This window comes from Sinohyriopsis cumingii, chromosome 16 (assembly GCF_028554795.1).
Source record: "Sinohyriopsis cumingii isolate HCF-2022 chromosome 16, ASM2855479v2, whole genome shotgun sequence".
Lineage (NCBI taxonomy): Eukaryota > Metazoa > Mollusca > Bivalvia > Unionida > Unionidae > Sinohyriopsis > Sinohyriopsis cumingii.
In genome coordinates this window covers 3621958-3644168 of record NC_142976.1, presented here as the reverse complement: position 1 = coordinate 3644168, position 22211 = coordinate 3621958, and positions in this window count along the sequence as shown.

Sequence of the window (22211 nt, the reverse complement as noted above, 5' to 3'; positions counted from 1 at the left end):
AAGTCATCATAACAACATACCTAATGGAACCAGCTGTTTTGAACTATTTTGTTAGACTCTAATCATTCGTACCTCACCGCCAAACTGGTTGGAGTAGGAATCATATCCAAAATTGGAGAGTAAAGCGCGATGATGTAGAGTACACATAAGTTAAAAGTGTTCCTGCGGTTCAATCCATCATGGGAACAAACCACTTTGCTAGATAATTGGATAATGCTTGTATTGGTGACAGATGACAGTATGTAAATTACTGTGTTACTATATTTATATTCCAGTCTGGTATTCTGAATTATGGATAATATCCTGATAAGAACAAGAATAGTGATATTATCGTAGGCTGTTGGGTAAGTAAACAAGAATAGCGATATTATCGTAGGCTGTCGGGTAACTAAACAAATCGTAATGCTAGATAATAATGTACGTTATTTTCAAATGCTACGACAAACAGTGAAATTAACTACTTAATAACATTTTCAGTAAGCTTGGTTTGGGGACATGATACTACCATTCCGTGTGTTGTAATCTCTATTTAATGAAAAATTTTCAATTTGGTTACTAAATTTTCTTCGTTTACCACGTCAACATAAAAAAATCCGCACGCTTCTGGAACCTTGGCATTCGCTGTATAAGCATCACTCTTTACAACCTGTCATATTTTCACTTTTTGGTAAACGATGTTTGGGTACAAGTGAGTACAATACAATTCATGGCTGTCGCGGTCCGATACGGCCACACGTTCGATCAGAAATGAACGCATTTACACGGTATTAAAGCATATTGAGCTTTAAAATGAACGCTTTGATATCAACTGCAGTTAGTTCAAACCTTTTTGCATTCTGGTTGTTAACTGTTTATAACGGAGGAATTTCTCCCGCACCTACCATTGTCGATAGCTAATGACTGTACTAAAAGAAAGTTGCCTGTAACGACCCTTTTGTTTAGAATGTACCGAATGTATAAGTTTCATCATAAATTCATTTCTGCGCATTATGTTGTATATAACGGAATCGGATACAAATTGCCATAAATCATATTTAAAAAACAACACGTGTTTAGATGCTGACACCAAAGTTTTGAGTACATCTTTAAGACTTGTTTTCTTCAACTACATCATAAACTGTCTTTTCTCTACGTAGTACAATGCAAACGAATAACGCCCAAGAAGCAAAATAACTTCTATGGTTATTAATACTGAATCCGGACAACGTCATCATGTATGGTATCGCTCCAGTCTCTTATCATAATGTAAATTTATCTGAACTGGAAGATATATTTAAACAGCTATCAATGATAAGTTTTAAAAACCATACTCACTTGATATTTTGTATACCGGTAGCACGTACGCTGATCAAGCTATTTCCTCCGCGTTGGTTTTTAAGTGAACGTAAGGAAAACCGGTTAATACCACGACAAAAATCAATATTTTACCTCGTAGTATGACTTCACTATCTCGTTATTCCCTTAGCTGTATGGTAATTACTACAAACTGTCTTGTAATTACGACTTTATTATGCCGTAGTTGCGACTTAGTATCTCGGAACTACGACACAATATCTCGAAATTACGACTTAACTATTACAGGATGAATTGCTTACGACGTAGCACTAACAGTCTTCTGAAGAAGCATAATCAAATTACTTATCAGATAGAAAATTTTATTTGTATAAGGTATATATTAAACAATATTCTAGCAGCATGAAGCCACATTTCTAAAGAGGATACATGAGTGTTGGATTTACATTACGAAAGACGATACCTGAGTGCTGGATTTACATTACGAAATACGATACACGAGTGTTGGTTTTACATTACGAAAGACGATACATGAGTGATGGATTTACATTACGAAAGACGATACATGAGTGTTGCATTTACATTACGAAAGACGATACACGAGTGTTGGATTACATTACGAAAGACGACACATGAGTGTTGGATTTACAATACGAAAGACGATACATGAGTGTTTGATTACATTACGAAAGACGATACATGAGTGTTGGATTACATTACAAAAGACGATACATAAAGTGTTGGATTTACATTACGAAAGAAGATACATGAGTGTTGGATTACATTACAAAAGACGATACATGAGAGAAGGATTTAGAGGAACCACGAATTTTTTAATTTAGTTGAATGTACTGGCCTTTGAAAATAGCTTGAAATTTTACTTAGCTTTTAATATCAAATGATGATTTATTTCGTCCTGGTTTTCAATGGAGTCAGATTTTAGTATGTTCTCGACCGTACATGTCTTAACATAAATTTAAAATAACAATAACACTGGTCTACAACCAAAATGCTTCCGAAATAAATATAGTAAAACTTTACTAATTCGGGGTCACTGAGAACGAAAAATGATGCTTAAAATTGTTGATTAGCTCTACTTTTAAAGATATGATACTACTGGGTCAATATATACGGTCCTTGACATGGGAATGGCGAAGGATAAGTGAGTTATAAAGAAAAGGATCTCAATTAAAAAAAAAAATGACTAAAACACATATTTGATTGATCTATGAATAAATCTATGACTGCGAATGGGCAGTACTTGCTTTATAAGCAAAACAATGAATGATGCAATCCGAAGCTGGCATTGCGTCATACATGATATAAATTGTATCATGTTATTCCTAGAAGTAATGGATGATGCAATCATAACTAAGCTTGCATCACTCTGCTAATTAAATTGCCCGATATCAGCTCTAGAAATCATACAGTGCCGTGCTCTCTTATTTGTCAGTGTTTGATTTTGCAAAGAAACACCTTTCTGTTTAGCCAAAGTGAACAGAGATGCCTCGTACTTGTGTGAACAATGCAGATAACCTCTCCTATGTTTCTGGTGAAGTATCTTTTGCATCACAAAAGCGCAGTATAACCACTATGGTTAAGAAAGCCTATCACCTTTTTTTGGCTGCAAAGTTGGAGATTAGGACAAGAGGTGGGCATCACTCATATGCTGCAACCCTTGTGTGCAACAAAATTCACCAGTGGCTGAAAAGGAAAAGGAAATATATGCCTTTTGCAGTGCCAAGGATTTGGAGAGAGCCAACAGATCATATCAGCAATTGTTACTTCTGCATAGTACCTCCGATTGGTAAAGGTGTGTCAAAGAAGAAAAAGTGAATTGTGTGTTATCCAAAAATTTCATCAGCTATACTTCCAGGTCCCCATGTAGAAGGAATGCCGTTTAATGATGCACCAAAATCATTCTCACTTAAGTCAGACGAAGAAGAGGAAGAGGAATAAACTTCTAGTCCTGAACTATCAATGTCACATGATCCATATTTTCTCCCACCCTCCTCCTTTGAACCACACCTCATAACACAAAGTGAACTGAATGACTTTGTCAGGAATTTGGAACTATTCAAGAGTAAGGCAGAGCTGTTGGGCTAAAGACTACAGCAGTGGAATCTCCTGGCAGATGATGTTGGGGTTTCCATGTTCCGTGACCGTCAAAAGGATCTTATCGTATTCTTCTTCAAGGTAGATAATCTTGTAGCCTGCAACAACATCGATGGTGTGATGATCCAGATGAGTGGAGACTATTTAATGATTCATCGAAGACGAGTCTTAAGTTTCGCTGCATATGGCAATGTTTTGCTATCAATTCATGTTGGTCATGCAGTCCATATGAGGGAAACCTATGAAAACATAATACAACTTTTGAGGTGCATCAACTGTGACCAAAATCAGTGACAGCTTTTTGGCGATTTGAAGGTTCTTGTTCTCTTGCTTGATCTGCAAACTGATTACACAAAGTACTGTTGTTTTCTCTGTGGGATTGTCGTGCGAGAGATTCCCACTGCATCAAGAGAGATTGGCCACTTGTTGGATCAGGAAGATTTGCTACCACCCTTGCACATCAAGCTGGGTCTGATGAAGAACTTTGTCAAGGCCATGGACAAAACACACTTAACTTTAAAGTATCTCCGTTTAAAATTTCTAAGGTTAAGTGAAGCTAGATAAAGGAATGTGTCTTTGTTGGCCGTCAGATTCGTGAACTTCTTCGAATCGATGCATTTAGACCGCTCACTGCGTGATAGGGAAAAGACGGCATGGAAAGAATTCCAGCTAATGGCAAGAAATCTTATCGAAAATAATAAGGCAGACAACTACAGTGAGCTGGTGGAAAACCACCTCAAGGCATACAAAAGACTTGGTTGCAATATGTCACTAAAGATTACTTTTTTGCACTCCCACCTAGATGTTTTTTTCAACCGAATGGTGGATGGTGGAGCAGTGAGCGACGAGCACGGCAAGCGATTTCACCAGGACATTGCAACAATAGAGAAAATAAAGCCCATCAATGCTTGCAGACTATTGCTGGACAGTGAAAAGAGATGCTTCATTTCATGAATACAGAGACAAGCCAAAAAGCGCCGAATATACACTGAATAGAACTAAATTATGTACTTATATATAATTCCAATTTTTGTGAATTGACTGCGTTTTCTACGTTTCTAATGGATGCAAACGGTCACGTGATAGTGATCTAGAATTTTTTACACATCGATAAATTCTGCGGACATCCTTTGGTTTCCTGTTTCCAGATTATTTGATGTGGAGTTTTATCTATATCAACGCCTTACACCCTCATAATAACAACAAGATCCAACCCATCCACTTATGTGATTTCCGATACAAAATGTCAAGCCAAATATTAAAATCTACCATTAGAAGTTAAAACAATGTAATTGCACAGACATTCCTGCACTCCAACACTCGCCCCTTTTGCCGAAGAAGACATATGGCAGGTTTTAGAAGCCAATCTTCAGACGTTATTGCATTTCACCTCGACAACAAGTTACAGCAGTGATTATTGTAGGTCAGGGTTATATGCCAACCAAGGGATATCACTAAAAATGGACCCGATTTTGCTTTTGAAAGATCGAAATGCGTAGAAAGTAAAAACGTCGTTGCTATAACAACACGTGACATACGCAAGCGTAGTGTTAAAAAAAAAGAATATTCCTGGTTTAACCGCAACAACCATTGTTTATATATTAAAACAATGATCTTAACAATATATTACTGGCATGATCCGTTATGACATTCTACCCCCTATCACCGTATATAGAATCTATGAATCTTGGGTAGCAAAGATAGGGTTATGTATTCTATCGCATTTAAGAGGCTAATGAAGTAAAACTTCTATGTATATAAAAAAGTGACTGTTTTGTTGATTGAATCTGCTGATCTGATGTTAGAAAGGAATTAAATTGAAATAATAAGGATTAAATGATCATGGTTGGGTATTTATCGATGAGTAAATTTTACCTAATCACACATAAAGTTTACATAAAACCCTTCGGACTTTTTTTTACTTTGTGAGTGATTAGGTAAAATTTACACGTAGATAAATACCCAAACATTATCATTTAATCCTGTAATTAATAATAGTTTTTTGGCTTTTGTTTCATAATTAATTTTACAATTTATGATTAAAACTCTACTATCTACACAATATACATAGACGTAAAATGTAAAAATACGTAAAATGTAAAACTTAAATATCTTGTAAACAGTAGGTACTCAGTTGTTTCATTCGTCATATTTGAATTCAGCACATCAAAATCCATAATAACTAGCACATTTTATCTCTGAAGCAGACGACTTCTAAAAAATTGTAGACCAGTGTAACTTGAGAGATCACATTTTATATAGAAGCTAAACGGATACCAAGTTCTCTAACTTACACGGAAAACTCGAATGTTAGTTTTAAATTATTTACCTTTCTGCTCATCGTTTTTTATTGGGGGGGGGGGCTTATCGCAAAGAATGGTGCTTCATCACCTAAACATGCTAAGAAACTGTTGTTATCGACTCTGAACAGTAATCTTTGTTGAAGGGGATAGAAAAAAGCAATTTATTGTGCACTTGTGTGCTTTCAACAGCTGACGGAAGTGGCATTATGTAAAACAAGCTTTTACGCGTATCATCAATAATTTAATGCACTATCACTCCTCGTTATCTATTATGTTTGTATTTTGATCATAGGCGTCTGCAGAGTCGACGAGTAGGGGGAGGTAGTTGCCCCCTCCCCTGGCAAAAAATAAAAAGCATTGTGCCGTATATTAACAGCACCTTTCATTTTGGCTACCGTATTCTTGGCAGTATGAATACTGAAGGTCACCGTCCAAAAGGTCACGTCCAGCGTTGGAAGTTAAAAAAGCACTATTCCATTTGTATCACTCACGAAAGAATCAGATGTACAGTCATAGAAAATACTGTGTTGGTATCTGTACAATGTATGAATTATACTTGTACCCAAAGCGGACTGTTCTTAAATATTCATATTTCATGTTGTTGAAAATATCAATTACATAGGTTGAGAGAAATTTTAATATTTAATATTTTAATATTTAAAACTTGTTTGATCAAGACAAAAATTCATATTAAATGCACATAATACTGCGAATGGATGTATATTACTAAAATGCCCTTTCTGAATTTGATATTCTAAGAAAATGAATTTTCATCCATGGTGTAGGTCACTTTTTACTACGTTTTGGATTGAAGAATCTGAAACGTCAGATTCCGATTGCAGCAATAGTTCGCTTATATGCCTCCGTTCGAAAGTGGCTACAATAAATCATCTGTGTACTGTTCCAGCCATTTCAGACAAAGATCGCACAGAATCAGACGATATGTCTTCATGTAGTACCTGTGTAGCATTGAGAATCAATAAAGCATAAATTCAAGCTTATCAAAGGTTTGTAATAGAAGTTCTTCACACATATTATGATGGATCGTGAGCATTGTAAATTGCCCCTTCTCTCTCTCTCTCTCTCTCTCTCTCTGTGAAATGATGTGCGCAACAGTTGCACAACGAGGGTTTGCCCCATTTCTCGATTTTACATTTGAAAAAGAAACCTTTAGCTACGCTCAATTTCGTATACGATGCTAATTCCAACTGTACACATTTCGTCAAAATATTTGGTTTAAATAGTGACCTCCAGTGTAAATATTGATGTCCATAAATTTATGTTACCCATTTTCTTGGTAGCAGTATACGTCAGTTATATTTCAGTTAAATTCCTACTACTGAAAAGTGTCTTATTTTCTAAATGGTATAGCGTTCCCATGACGTAAATGCCTGATTCTTTTGAAATCTGTTCAGCTGGTCAAGAACTGCGTTCCAATCACACCGCGATAATGTAAACGAATAGCCCTCAGGAGGCGTAATAACTTGGAAGAATTTATTATTGCTCTTTAATCTTGACAATATGTCTCATATCAATCCAATTTAATATCGTTGTGCAAATTTCTCTTAAAAGTTGTATTTATTTCAGTTGCTTTTACGACAACAGGTGCAAGAACATTTTAATTCTTGACCTTGACATGGTGGCATTGATAAAACATGCAATCGACTGAGATAACTCTTTGTAAGCGCTTTCAAGCATCATTTACAAGATGGGTATTAAATGTTTTGGTATGTGCTATAATTGTGCGACAGTTAAGAAATGCATGAAAGACCAAGAGTACAATATGGGAATCAGTACGTGTTTTTTCTTTAGGTCAGACGTGAATGTAGACTACAACACGAAGTTAAGCACTGCACAGACGGATAATTTGCTATGCTTAAAGAGAGTAGAATAAGTTGTTTCAAATAATGTATATTTTTATTTTACTTTTTAATGATCTAGACTTGATCTTGACATTTTCTTTCAAATACTTCAATCAGCAACATAATACAATCGAATTTATTATCCACACACATTTAGAAGTTATAGAAAATCAAAATAACAAGGCCATGTTAAGATAAAATTATTTTTAAGTTTCAATTTAAGTCCACCAGCTGAGTCACCTCTTGCAGATATGGCTTTCATTTTCAAGCTCAAGAGGTTTCTTTAATGCGAGGGACTTATACAGTTCAAAAGGACGAAATAATTTCATATATTTTATCCTAAATGATAACCAAATTTTCTTAAAATCTCCCCCCTAATTTTTTTTGTCTTGCATAATTTCAGCTTACAGAAAGAATTTAGAAATCCACTTTGAACGATTACATAATTTGTATTGGGTATTTCCGACTTTATAGTAAAATTTAAAACCGGGCGCAAGGGAGTTCAGACGTAAAGTTTGCTCCAAAGAATAATCCAACCAATTAACCAATTACTAAAATTTACCCCCAAAAGTCGCGGAGATGCTCAATAGCACTTTAACGAAAAATATAACTTTGGAATGTATTTCAGAAATTTATATTAATCGTTAAAATGATATATGGTTATAAAACTGTCAGTTCTTCTTCAGATTATCTCACCAGGCTGCGTCATAGAAAAGCTTCACAGTGGTCTCGAGATAGAAGCTCAAAGAAGATATTAATTTTCTTTTTGATTCGTTGTACCTTTTTCTAGACTATTTCCACGTGGTTTTTAGTAGATATTTATACTTAAAATATCTAAAGAAACAAAATCCTGATATTACAGTATTCACGTATGCATTGGATAATATAATACGTGTTGCTTCATAGCAGGTTCACGTGACCTCGTGCTCAGGTAGCAGAAGTATAAATAGATAAATCGGAACGCCTAATGCCAAGCATTACGGTAAATGGGTCTATCGAGATCGCTGTAATGTTTAAACGTATACATTCTTTAAATTGTATTGCAATAACAGTTTTAAATGTCTGTTTGACATACTCCCAAAACAATGCAAACGAATTCTTGTCAGGGGGCAAAATTATTTGAAAGATTTAAATAACACTCTCCAATTTTGACAGTGTCAAGAGGTCCCTGGTAAATCCAGTCGAGTGCTTTTATGAGCTTCAGCGACCGATTTAAGAACGACAATTCTCATCTTAGAAAGAATACGTTAAATTTGATCGTGATACCGTCATTCGCCATTTTTCCGAGATTCAATAAAATCAGTATAGGCCAATGTTGCAAATGTATTTTTAACATTAGGTTGGAATTTTGTTTCAAGGTTTGTAATAGTTATTCAGCTCATTAAAACATATTACATAGATTACTGAATTTGGAAAACATGTCTGCAATGAAGGAATACTACAAAACAAGTGCTCATTTTAAACGGTACAACCAGATTCGTAAAAAAGAAACCAATGCAAAAGTAAAAGGTCTAGAGTTATCCAAATTCAATTTTCAAGAGGACATCATGGTCAACAAAACGTCTAACTTCAGTGAGTGTCTTTTTCAAATCTGTATTTTCTTATTTTGCGATCATAGACAGTATCTACGTCACTGTTTTGATGTTATGTTATAAACTACATCATGCTTATCGACAAAAGAATATTGAGAATGCGAACCTGAGACTTTGATTGACGAGCAGTGCTAATCCACCTTGGCACTGAAAATAAATAGATCGTGCATCTTGGTTTTTCAATGATTAGTCATTACTTGAAAGAAACCATTCCTATTCCATTGGGAATATACCGAACACAGTAATATTAACTGTTGCTAATGATACTATTGCAGTGACGAATCTAAGTAACTGATGATTTGTCAGCGTTAATGAATGCCAGTATTAATCTTCAGTCCGCTGTAAAATCATTTTCGTGCAAAACAGAGAGCGGATCAGTGATTGTATTGGATGACAAAGATATGCAACATGCCTTATAGCTGTATCGTGAGGTTATTTCTGATTATTGACCACATTTCAGCGGCCAAGGCAGTCTAAATCGGTAAGTGATGTGTGTATGCATTTAGACCAGGATGACAAACAACGATTTTGCTTGATTTTTCCTTTGTTGTCTTTTTGTATTTGTTACTTTTTTGTTTTGTTTTGTTTTATTATTTTTGTTGCTTTTTACTGGCTTTTATTACCGTATTATTCAGATACGTTAAAATTATATCTTTTAAGATTCCTAACTCTACAGACTGACTAAGAATAATCTGAAAACATATTATGCGCTCTCAAAGCGATGAAAAGACTGGTTGCGTCTAAATGCTGTATTTAGTCAAAATATGAGACTAAAAATATCATCTCTAGGACACCATCCTGATGTACTTTATATATTCTTTTGATGTTTAATATCTAGTATTATTTATGACAGAGCTTAATATCATTTACTAATGTTGTAAATCCAAAAACACCGACGAAGAGTAAAAACATTTTTGGACAATTCATAATAAAATGTATAATTGATTATGGTCATTTGTAGTCAGAAGAAGTATGCTATCTTTCCCAAGTGTAACGACCTTTGATTAACAGTTGTCTTCAATTGATTTTTTTTATGACCACCTTGGTGAGAGAGTTACGTCCTTCAACAACCGTTGAGAAATGGGTAAATAGCAACACAGAACTTTGTAGCCAGAGTTACAACCAATAATCATTAAATCGATATACATTTTGCATATGCCTTAGTTTTTATCACGCAATGCCGTTAATGTGAATTTAATTGACCCCATGATATTTATCACCTTATACAAAAAGATGTCGTTATTGCTTTATCTGTGGAAGACTCAAAGTCTTTCCCAGCATATATGTCCAGTTAAAGATTTATAGCTGTATCCACACAGCTTTCTAAATACCCGTAGGCTTACTGTTTTAGTTTTATAAAATTTTAATTGAAGTTCGTGGTCTGTTTTCCTAAATAACCAGACTGGGATTGGGGTTTCCAGTCGGTACCACTCTCCCTCTTTTCATAAGGTTCGTTTTAAATGAATGCTCGTGTATTCTCGTCTATTTCCACTTGCATTTGTCAGGCAACCGAAGGAAGGTAGAAAACGATCTAAACTAATAGATACTTTTCAGGTTGGTACATGGCTAATGAAAGAATAATTTCTCTTTTTATGAACGAAAACTGAGTCAAGAGTCTTTACTATTTGAAACTGTTGCGAGTCTATGTTCTTAAAATAAGCAACAGAAAGAGTGAAAGGCAACACGCTTTGTACAATTCAACGAATAATTTATTTCCGTAGAATACAAAGTGAAAATGAGAAGAAAAAAACTTACGATATTGAGAATTAAATCCTAAAATAATCCAAGAATTACAGACACAAGTCCTGGTAATTTAATGTATAGAGTAAAATTCAGTAGAATTTCAGATTAAATCCTCAAACTGTAGGAAATGTTTATGTGTAAATAGTTTTTTATTGAATCAGAGTAATATAATTCAAGGTTTGAATTCACTATAAATTCCAGTTGCTGTCTCTGTCCATGAATTTAATCAGAGACCTTTTGCATTTCCAGAGAAAATAATCGCTTGAATTAAATAATTTGAAGAAATAAAATTTCTAGCCAAAAAATGAAATGCTTGACACAACATATAATATAATTTGAAAGTGCTAGATCTTAAAGCGCCACTAAAACATATCTTCTCAGCTACAAGATTATATAGTTCTCTACTTGACCTCAGGTTATAATTATCATTTTCTAAAACAAAATTATTACCTAATGGAAAATAACCTTCTAGAATGATCCTGATGTTTACAAAATAGTCAAATACACTAAGGAAGTTCCAAAAACTAGAGCTAGACCCAAATAAACTTACTTACTTAAATTACTAATAATTCTGATTTTAAACCCATTCACACCGAGAATACCAAAATATGTTCGGTTTCGTCCATTATCTAAATTTAAATCAACACGAATACGCTGCATCCGTTTGGATTTACGTTGCTGATGGTTACAGCGTTACTTACTACTCTATTAACACCAGTTTTTACTGCATTCACTGGAATGTATGCTATCTCTTAATCAACTGCAATAACTGAAAATCATTTTATGTGATAATACAGGTTAGAAATTGGGATCGAAACAGTTTATACCATTAGAAAGAGATCAAATAGCATTAGTCAAAAGAGCCATATGTCGAAAAAAACATCACTGCTTAATTCGGTGTTTTACATACCATACGCGGATTGAGTTCATCTTACGACCTGATTCAATTTTGACCAGACGTCTTAATTGTTAAATGATCCCGAACCTTGCATTGGTGTATGTTAGCAATGTATTAGAAACCAGATGTAATTCATTTTCTTCGAGGCTAATTTGTTTGATCTAAATCTGACCTTTAAACGTTGGGGCACTAAACTGTCATTCAACAGATCGCTTGAAAAGCAGAAGAAACATGTCATGTCAAACACACTCAATAACTTGTGTTTAACTATTCAGACCAAACATGTCGTTCCTTCAGCTGCAGTTTCTAACACAACTAAGCATATAAAAGTAACAGATAAAAATGTGAGTAATGCGAGACCTATTTTTATTGCATTGGGTCTTTATTGAGACGAGATAAAAACAAACAAAATTATAAATGTACAGTTGTTAATAAAATATGCAAACAAAGGTGATAAAAATAATGACGTCCGAGATAAAATAATAGTATCCATAAAGAAAGGTTTGCAGATAAGATTATGTTGATCAATGCGTCAAGATATACCGCCATGGTGCCTGTAAAGTTTGGCCACTCATCCGGTTGAGCAAGTTTTTTTTAAATTGTGTTTCATATATGAAAAGCTCCATTGCAGAAATATTAGACGTACATGTAAAGCTTTTCAATATAATCTTGAAAACTGGGTTCATACCAATTATAGACATATTACTTTCATACCAGATGGTTGGGCTAAAGGTGTTATTGTGCCAGTTTATGAAAAGTGTGAGAAAACCAATGTATCCAGTTATAGACCTATGACTTTAGTCAGCGACTTTGGTAAGGCTTTTACCGCTGTGTTATTTTTTAAGACTATATTGTCTTAAACTAAGTGAATAAAAAAAAGAAAACCAGCAAGTTTTGTAAAATTGAACAATTAATTTATTTAACTATAATATAAACTGAAAATTGTTAAAAAGTACATTATTGTGCATTAAATCCCAAATAGCCCTTAAAATTCTATCATATGTTCAAAAGTATAGAATAATCCAAATGAATTCCATTGGTGTTCCAAATGGGTTACAATGTTGAAATTGCTGATATGCCAATTACCCGGACTAATATTTATTTGCTAACAGTTTTGATGTATCACAATGAAATAATAAAAAATTTCTCTCAATCAATTCGCAATAATCCCTAAATTGTGTTTTAGTCCGAAAGTATTATTAAGCACATTGTAATTCCAGTGAATAATTTAAATAAGTAAATCCTCTCAAATTAAAACACAACTAAAAGACTGGTTCAGCTAGGATGCTAAGATAGGAATGAGATATTCAAATATCAACAACAATAATATTAAGCATAAGACACAATTAGAGGACCAGGATGACGGTCGTCTTAAAAGAAATTCCCATCAAACTGTAAACAAAATCGTCTAGATTCAGAATGAAAAGCCGTATCTAGAACTCAAAGAAAACATCTTTACCTATAAAAATAATAATCTTAATATATAATCTACAATCATGCACAAAAGTTAGCAAGGTGCTATGTTGTTACAAAAATACATTAGTCAGGTCGGCCAACTGCTATCATTAATTATTGACAGAGGCAAATCACAATACAAATTAAATATACATAACACATGCCCTTCCCCCCCCCCCAAAGAAAAAGAAATATTTATACAGTAAAGGTTTCTTTTATATGGTAATGAAATATACATATGGTACTATAATAATTAGAATTACATAAATGTATTATGAATGACATAAAATATACCTAAAGCAAATTATATACATGTGAAAGTGCATCAGCAATTAGATTACAGTTTCTTTTGATGTAACTAATGTCAATGTTATATTCCTGCAACATCAAATACAACTTTAACAATCTCTGATTTTTGTTTTTTATTTTGGTAATGAGTTTGTGATTACTGGTTACCATTATCGAAGAAGGAGCTGAACTAATATAAACTTCAAAGTGCTGCAAAGACAATGTCAAAGCAAACATTCCTTATCGATTGTTGAATAATTTATCTGGTGCTTGTTGAATTTTTTTTTGAAATATAGTACGCCGGATGATCTACACTAGTATTGTCTTTTTGAATCAATACTCCACTATTCTAACATCACTTGCATCAACAAACATTTTAAATTTTTGAATGGTATCTGCAACTGAGAGAACTGACTGACTCTTAAGTAATGCCTTTATTTTATCAGAAGCCACCTGACATTTTTCAGATCAACGACATTTGGTTTTATTGTTCAAGACATTGGCCAGAGGTTCACCAGATATGAGAACTAATTGGAGCAAAATTTCCGATAATATCCAGTCATGCGCAAAAATTGCATCAGTTGTTTGTTTTTACTGATTAGCACTGGCAATTTAGATATAGCTTGATATCTTAATTGGGTTTAACTTAACCGTGTCTCACAATATGTCATAACAATATAACACAAGCACGGCAAAATTAACTTTTACTTAAATTAATTATGAAATTTGCATAATTGAGTCTATCAAAGAATTTCCGAATGGTTTCCAAGTGATTGTACCTGCTATCATTGTAGATGACGGCGTCATCGATGTAATCATCACAGTTATCTAGACCAGATATGATCATGTTCATTAAACGATGGAAAGCTGAAGGAGATTCTTTCATAGCAATTGATATCACTTTATAATAATAAAGCCAATCTGTAGTTACGAATGCCGACATTTCCTTTGCACACTCCGCTTGTGGAATTAGTCAGAATCCTTTCAAAAGGTCAAACTTGGTGACATGCTTAGCATTTCCAACTTTTTGTCAAAGCAGTCAGCGATTCTTGGCATTGAAGGTTAATATGTTTTGGCGACACTGTTAACTTTTATATGGTCGGTGCATATGTGGAACGTATTATCTGGTTTCGGTACTAGAATACGTGGTGAATTTCAGTTACTTTTACTTGGCTCTATGAAATCATTTTCCAACAAATAATGAGTTTCATTTTTCAAACATTCCGGTTTGAGAGGATCGATCTTGTAAGGATGCTGTTTCACAGGTGTAGAGTGTACGATTTCGACTTCATGCAAGATTTTGTTTGTTCGTGTAGGAACATCTAGAAACGTGTGCTCACATTGATATGATAGCTGTTTTAGTTCACTCTCTTCTCGAGGCTGCAGGTGCGAATGTTTCTGGTGCAGATTATTCAATGTTTCTGAATTAACAGACTGATTACACCCCATCATTTAAAGCGTCACAATGTGGGACAGGTACAACTAAACAATTGAATGATTACTAGGGCTACCTCTATCAACATACTCCTTTAACATGTTTATATGGCAAAGTTGTTTCTGTTCTCCTCTCTGATATGATATGATTTAAATCGCTTACTTTCTTTCCAGCTGTATAAGAACCATATTACTTAGCTTAAAGGGGATCTTGAAATATAGCAAAGAGGACCAGAACTTTATCACCATGCTGAAAACTCTTTTATTATATGCTCATTTTTTTTCTTCTCATTATCAGACTTGTTCAGTATTTTACGATATTGCACACCTTTATATTGCACACATGCGCAGGACACGTGTGCCCAATAGTGTATTAGGAACTACTTTGTAAACAAATCATGTACACTCGAATAGTAGGCACAATACGTTTTGGTTGATTAAATGTTTCGGAATTAACAAAGCAGATGTTTCGTGGACTGCCACATACCAACTGATTTGCTACAATCCGCGTTAACTTTTTTGATACAATGTTTCGGATTTTGGCGATAGACGCCAGATTTCATAAAATTGTTTGGTACATACAAATAACATGCAAGCTATAAAGGCATAAACTGTCTCCTATAGCTGGTAATTAGAATGTCAAAAAATATACTTACAGTTTTGCATTCTGAATTTTCTCAAAATGTACTTTCTTAGTTACATGAGCCATGTCATGATTTCTCAAGCTTGATTACACATTTCGAAATTGTACTGTAATTTCGACTATATTCTAAGTGTAATTAAATCCTTCTTACTGCACTCAAAATGAAATAAACATTAAATTCAATGGTGTCCTTTTGATAATTGCAATTGAAACACTTCATATTTTCCACACATTATGATTTCAAATAGTCAATGACAGAACAAACACACTTGCAGATGTGAACACGCTTCTCCCGCGCTGCTTCAATCCGATGTATTTCACGTACAATTTGCACAGATGAATCCAGTCCATAATCACGAACTTTCGTAGAATCGAAATAAAATACCAAGCTGTATTCATTCCAGATCAAATGGAAAAGCTGTTGCAATGCGCATTCATTCACAAAATATGACTCCAAATTTTAATGTTAACTAGACACGACATTTTCTTTCGAAAGTTATGTCGAGCGCGCGACTAAGTTCAAATTTATCTGGGCTTAGTTATGTGCGCAATAATAATGTTGTGTAGTGATGAATCTGTGCTTGTGTATTTAGTTTGGAATACAGCATAAATTCAGTTACTTTGTTTCTTGTAATGTATTTTGTTTATTTAATTAGGCCTTAGGTAGAATAAGAAAATGAGCATATAATGAAAAGGTTACTTCATTTGTATGGGAAAATATGAACTCGTTTTGTCGGATGGATATAGTGCACTCCCAAGTTCGTGCAGTATTGCATCCAAGAAAACTCGTTCATATTTTCCCATACAAATGCAGTAACCTATAACTCTTTTGTATTTTGCCATACGGTAATGCCATTTTTGTCTGAGTAGAGTGAGGATTACTTCTAAACACTTCACAAGCCGCTGACATTTGAAATAAGAGACATAGTCAAGAATCTTATTCTCAGAATGTTCGATTGAAAGAAGTTTCGCTAATAATAATTTAGATGGTCCACAGACAGTACGTCCAAAAACAGGTGCAAAGGACAAAAACCGAATTGTTCTTGAAATGATTCCCAAACAACAAACAAATGATATGAACACCCTGATCCCAATCATTTCCTGTATCAAAGCAATATGACCGAATCATATTCTTGAAAGTGTGATGAAATCTTTCTAAAACCCTTTGATCTTCAGGGTGATATGAAGAAGACGTAAACTCGGATACTTGATTCATGCATAACATGCTGGAAAATCCCAGGCACTGACTTTGGCCCTTGATGAGATTGTTGTGAAGTCCAAAAGTGTACAATACATTATTAAAACTTTTACTATGGTTTTAGTTCTGCTATTTCTCTAAGGAATTGTCTCTGGAAATCTTGTTGACGCACACATTATGGCCAACAAATATTGTCTGCCTGACTTGGTCTTAGGTAAGGGACCTACACATTTACCATTATTCTCCTATATGGTTTGTCAAATTCAGGCATAAGCTATTGGTACCTTCTGATTGGGTGTTCTTACCTTTTGACAAGTATGACAAGATCTGCAGTATTTAGAACATCACATTAAATCTTCGGCAAATTAAGATGATTAACGATTTTGTGTCCAAAATGACCAGCCAATCGAGTTTCATTAGTTAGACCAGGAATTTCCTGTCGATATGACTTATAAACAACAATCTGATTGCTCACTGACCACACGTCACCAGCAGTACATCAGGCGGCCTCCATTTTCTCATAAGGATCCTATTTTTCGCAAATAACAAGATTGTACTTGTGTGGCTTCAGTCTCGATAATACTCGTCTGAAGCAAAAGGGAGCTATCATAATCTTGATCCTGTTCGATAATGAGTGATTGTCTTTTGTCACCTTGATCAGAACAGAGTGAATTCACAGTAATCATTTTGTCATAGCTCCAGTAACTCCACAATATATGTATATTCTCCATGGGTAAAGAAGTCTGTGTTTCTATTAACACGGGTCCTGTTATTAAGTCTAATGACAAATTTAAACAACTGAGAGGAACATTAGCAAAGCCGCATTCTACTTCCTGAAAAAGACCACTTCCTCAAGAAGAAGACCTCTCGGATAAGGGCAAAGGTACCTAAGAATAAAAGACTATGTCCCTTAATATTTTAAAAAGGGATATGATTGGTTGAATCTCCAATAAGTGATATAGAACATGACAGTGGCCTTGCCTACTTTTAAATCTGTAACAATCAGAAATAACGCACCCTTTCTTCTTGAAATAAAAGCACGTAAGAAGAGATAATGATGTCTGATAAATTGTTTCAGAATTTTGATTCTTAAAAGTAGCTTTTTATCCAAAAGCGGCTAAGAGGAAGACTTGTTCACAAATCAAACTTTGTGAGTCAAGAAATAGTTATCAGCTACATGAGCAACATTAGCCAAAGTGTCGACCTTTCGCTAATCAAGATAGCTCTTGACGTCACTATGAATGCAATTCTTGAACTCTTCAACTAATATGATCTGCCTGAGGTTATCGTATTCTTGATCAACCTTCTCAGCTGAGCACAACCTATCAAACGAAGTAAATATTTAAAAAGAACTTGCAATATTGGGAACTAAATCGCAAAATCTCATAAAGTTCTGTCACAAGTCCAGAAGAATAGAGTGTTCCGAATGAATTTCAGTAGTATTTCGAATGACTTCCAATACTGAACGTGCTAATGTACCGATAGCCTATAATCTGCTAATGTTATAACAGTCTTGATGCATCAAAATGACCTAATCCAAAACGTACTTGAATGAATTCGCAATAATCCCAATATAGTGATTAAGCCCGAAAATATTAGGCACTCTGTAATTCTAGTGAATAATTTAAATAAATTAAATCCTCTCAACTCAATACAACTAAAATAGATTTGTTTTGGATGTTAAGACAGGAATGAGCAGTTCTAATATAAGCAACCTTATTATGAAATTCAAAAGCAAAATTAGAGGACCAGGATGAGGGTCATCTGAATTTTAATTTCCATCAAACTGTAAACAAAATTTGTTTCTAAAACTTCTATGGCCAGAGTCAAACTTGTATCCAGAAATCAAAACAAAGTAAACATATTTACATACATAATAATAATAATAATAATAATAATAATAATAATAATAATAATAATAACAATACTACTACTACTAGTACTATTACTACTACTACTACTACTACTAATAATAATAATAATAACAATAATAATAATAATAATAAATGATCTACAATCATATACACAAATTAGGAATGTAATATGTCTCATATCCTCCATTATGGACTGAGATAGCGTCAATACAAATTAAATATTTATAATGTATAATTATAGACAAATGTATGTTAATTATATGATCCAACATGTCTCTAAGTGAATTCCCAATAATCCCAAAATAGTGTTTTAGTCCGCAAGTATTATTGAGCACTTTGTAATTCCAGTGAATAATTTAAGTTAAAAATTCCTCTCAAAATAAAACTGAACACAACTAAAAGATTCCCCTTTGGATAGTAAGATAGGAATGAGAAATTCTAATATAAGCAACCCTAATATAAAAGCATAAAACACAGATAAGAGTTATCTTTACGGAAATTTCAATACAAATGTAAACAAAATTCGTTTCTGGAATCTTCTAGGTATCAAAACAAGAAAAACAACATTTTTGCATGCTGCTACTACTACTTCTTAATAATAATAATAATAATGATGATGATGATAATAATAATAATAATAATAATAATCTACACTCAGACAAAACTTAGGGATGAAATATGTCTAAACCTTTAATTATGGACAGAGGTAAATCCCATGCAAATTAAATATACATAACAAAATATAAGACTCTTTAACTTCGTTAATGAAAATAAATTACAATCTTAGCCATAAGCCGGATTCAGGAATTCCTATTCCACAAAAGACAATTTCTTTTGTATAGCCTTATTTAGTATTTATGACATTGCGAAATAATTTTTTATGTACGTTTGTAGATTTCAAAAACGTTTTTGATATAATGCATGTATTGCTGGATTATGACATGAGTTTTATTGGATCGACAATGAATGTTATAGCAAGTATTTATAATGATATCAAATCATGTGTCTGTGTTAATAATGAATTGTCCGGATTTTTCCCCCTGTAGAATATGTGTGAAACAAGCGGAAAATAAATCTCCATTATGGTTCTCCTTATTTCTAAAATACTATTTATAATTATTATTAGAAGAATACTGAAGGTCTGTAAATGTACCTTTATAAATTTGGTACATGGTGAACATAGTCGGTTCCTCCTAATGATTTGATTACAAAATACAAACACCATGAAATTAGAAAACATAAAACATGCTGAAAATATTTAAAGTAGGAAACAATATTAAGTCTTTATGTTTATTCTTGCAGTCGAAGTAGGTGAGTTTTAAAAGCACGCTTGAATGAGATCACTATGTCTTTGTCTCTAAGTTCAGTGGGCAATTCGTTCCACTGTGCTGGGCCCTGGTATGCAAAAAACGCTGTCCATATATAATACTGAGCTAGATTAGTTTGTAGTTATGTAGGAAAAATATTGCTTTTCATATGTATTCTCTCTTATACAAATATTTGTGTGATAATTCATATAACAATAAATGGATATAAGAAGCAAATCCTATATTGTTTGACGTTGTGTTAGCAACCTCTGGAGAAATCAAAGTTTTGTGTCAGTTTAATATTTATCAAAGTTTCTAGAATTGCGACTAAAAGACAAATAAAGACAAAGTTGGGCAGGTAACATCAATTTGTCCTCTAAAGATCTTAATTACCGATTATTTAAACTTGAATTGATTTAGAAAATATCTATTTCTAATTATCAAACAATGTATCTACAAATTTAATTGGGTTTAGAACCTCACATCATAGTTGAAAGTGATATACAGGCTAAGGTTTAACATAATGAAAGATACTGCGTACCCGCCAGTCGAAATAAATAGTGTTGGTTCCACTAGGGTTTTCACTGGTACTTCCGCCACCATTTATACTGGCCGCCATGTATAGCCTATCATGTGCTAAAAAAATAACATTACACCAACATCAACAAAAATGTATACCTCAATATTACATTCCAGGACTAAAGTTTATAAATACTATCAATTAATGAATACAGGTTACATACGAAAAATACTTGCAGGTTCTTAGAGATTTTGTTTTTTAAATTTTTTAATCTCTTTTTAGTATTAGGTTATGATATCACGCGTTGCTTACATGTTCGTTTCTTTTATTATACACCTATCATTTTGTTCTGAAGAAAAAGAAAGTCATTTCCTACACATCCTGTCAAACAAGGCTGGAAGTACATTTTTACTCGACGATTTCCGGTTACTACTCAACAAGCGTGAACAACTATGCCGTACTCTCACTTGACATGCACACAGAAATAAGTAATATTGCCTATAAGAAATCTTTATCCAAATATTTATCGACTAAAGATAAGTGTCAAAATAATGATGCCATTCCCTTGCAAATCCCCATCGGAGGCTTGCACACCGCTGTTATCTTGGTAAATGTAACTCGCATATATGGGCCTGGTGGAATCAGGTCACATTTAATTTTACATTATATTCTCTACCTTTGCTTCTCAGTAATGAACTTTTCATTGTGTCCAAATGATAATAAATCGTATTGTTACAATCCAGGGGCTTTGCTTGACGGAGCGGTGTCAAACCTTGGCACGATTCCGCTAGAAGTCATAAGTTCCCCCTAATTCCAAAGACTTCCATACAATTTTTGTTGTGAATTAGAATGCCCAACGTGTCCATTCTATAAATAATTTTACTCTAATCAATACAATACCACAATTCTTACACCTTTCCAGTTGTCTATCAACCGTATATCTGCATGGTTTCTATTCATCAACTTTCCGCACCTAGAGCATTTCACGCCGTAAAACTAAGTATACAACTACCCCTAACACAGGGAACTATTTTTACTACGCCACCTGAATCAGTCAAATCATGGTTCTAAACCACATTTCGCCTGTAAAATTGCACTACATTTGCCACCATGGCGATATAAACGGTATGTGCCGACGACGGAACAGTCCCTTCTCGTTTATTCTATTGTGTAATTAACCAATCTCCAATAAAAAATACTGCACCTGGAGCCAAACAACCGATTTAAACCAATAGATATTAAAAGGGACTATGGACACTCATGCGGCTTTGACCTGAATTCACAAAAAGTAAACAATAGCATCATGGAAACTCACTAACACTTCACTGCGTGACTTTTGCTCCTAGTAATTGGATAATTATTTCGGACTAAGGAATATTTCCACATTACCTATTTCCCATAATCAAACAAATAATCACAAAATTCTAAGAATTCCTTTAAACGGGACGTTATAACCAAATGCGCACACTCCAAATTTATTGCATTACCCCACCTTCAAAAGATCACTCGTCCTCGAGTTACACAAACGTCACACTTATGTGGTCAAGAATCAAAATTGATTACTCCCCTAAAATCAATGATTACTCCCCAACCCGATTAATGAGACCCAAACACGATTAAGATAATACTCAGAATCAATGGGCATGTTTCTCTTAACCCGTCACTCACATCTTAAACAAACTTTTT